Consider the following 1,637-nt stretch of genomic DNA (forward strand, 5'->3'; position numbering starts at 1 on the left):
CACACACACACACACACACACACACACACACACTACTGTCCCTGTATTTACATCCGTCCCAAAACAACCAGGTCACGTTGCAGAGGACGCATCTTCCAGATAAACCTTTAGCTTTAACCTTTAGCCTCAGTGGGATTTGCCCGGTTAAATAAGAAAACAAAAAAAAATTCAGTCAAGTCAAGCCTCGACACATTGATTGTTTTATTTATTTGTTGATTTGTTTGAATTTTTGAGAGCAGACCCTGATCTTTGTGTTGACTTACAGGCCTCAGAGCTTCTCCAGCCTGTCGTGAAGAACCGTGCAGCTAACAGGGAAATAAGACACTCTTTCCTCACTGAGTCATCCATCCTCTTGCATCAAGCACAGCTCCGCACCCAGAGCCACTAACACCCTCATCTCATGTCACGCAGGTAAACACTCACACACCTTCTCACCGTATTTCATTTAAATTTTTTTAACACACACATTTGGCCTCAATCCTGTAGAGCGCTCACTGACACCTGATAATCACAATAGGGTTTGCAGGAGAAATAGGTCATCATGATAACGCAAATGTGTTCCGTATGGGTGCCATAACCTGTTCACTTGTAGACAAACCAAACACATGAAGTAAAATACAGATTTTACAATCTATTTAACCATCCTAATTAGGCACTATTCCCCTCCCCCAGAAATGTAAATGCTTTTGAAGCATCAGACATTTTGTATTATTAAGAGGAAGGGGAATCTCTCTGTAGTCCAAACAGCAAAGCTCAGCCATGATGCTTGATATTCTGGTTCATCATTTTCACAACATTTGCTGGGATAAAAAGAGATAATCATGGTTTGGGTGTTCTTTCTGTGATTATAGCCTGTCAGAGAAAAATAAGATGCAACTCTTTAGATTGTCAGCAGGAAATGGTGAATAGAGGCAGATCAGGCACTGTTTGCCCTGATGTTTTGTCAAGTTTTTTGATTTAAGATTTGTTGAAAAATGTATCTCACTACAGCACAAGTGACGTCTAATTCTACAGAAAATAGTCAGTGCATGTGACCAGATCAATGATTTTATTTATTTATTTTATTTTATTTTAGACAGCAGATTAAATAAAGTCTGTTATGAATCTTTTTTTGGAATAAGGTCCTGAAGTGAACATGTTTTAAACTGCAGTTTGCTTTTTCTAGGATGACTGAAATGTTTACAGATCTGCTTATGTTTGCTATTGTTTCTTTTTTTTTTATGGCGCAGCTTCCTATTATCTTTATTTTGTCATGTCATGTCAAACAGGGACTTGTGGATGAAACTTAAACGTTAACTTGCAAATTACCCAATTCTGTGCTATTTGAAAAAAAAAATCATTGCTTTTAAAAATTCAACAGCGGATGATTATTTGAGAAGCTGTTCAGCTCTAATTAGCTCAAAATTATAAGTTTTTATCAATATAATTGTAAGGATCTATTAATGGGACTTTTTGAGAATATTCATCTGTTCTAATTCAATGTTTTTAAGGTGTTTAATGTTCAGGTTTTGATCAGGAGTTCACTTCTTCAAGCAGTAGATTAGTTTTGGATTCAGTTATGAGGAGATAATTTTGTTAGTTTCTCAGTGTGTGTGTGTGTGTGTGTGTGTGTGTGTGTGTGTGTGTGTGTGTGTGTG

The 1,637-nt window shown here is 37.0% G+C and overlaps 1 long non-coding RNA gene across 2 annotated transcripts in view; it reads left to right on the forward strand.

Moving 5' to 3' along the window:
* Positions 1-1,637, forward strand: part of LOC106515384 (uncharacterized) — a 94,707-nt gene that overhangs the window by 37,240 nt on the left and 55,830 nt on the right. For both annotated transcript variants that reach the window (XR_001310000.1, XR_001309999.1), the window contains one exon: positions 266-411. This is a non-coding gene — a long non-coding RNA (uncharacterized LOC106515384). The remainder of the gene's footprint in view (positions 1-265; positions 412-1,637) is intronic.

The sequence above is a fragment of the Austrofundulus limnaeus genome, unplaced genomic scaffold, assembly GCF_001266775.1.
Source record: "Austrofundulus limnaeus strain Quisiro unplaced genomic scaffold, Austrofundulus_limnaeus-1.0 Scaffold28, whole genome shotgun sequence".
Classification (NCBI taxonomy): Eukaryota; Metazoa; Chordata; class Actinopteri; order Cyprinodontiformes; family Rivulidae; genus Austrofundulus; species Austrofundulus limnaeus.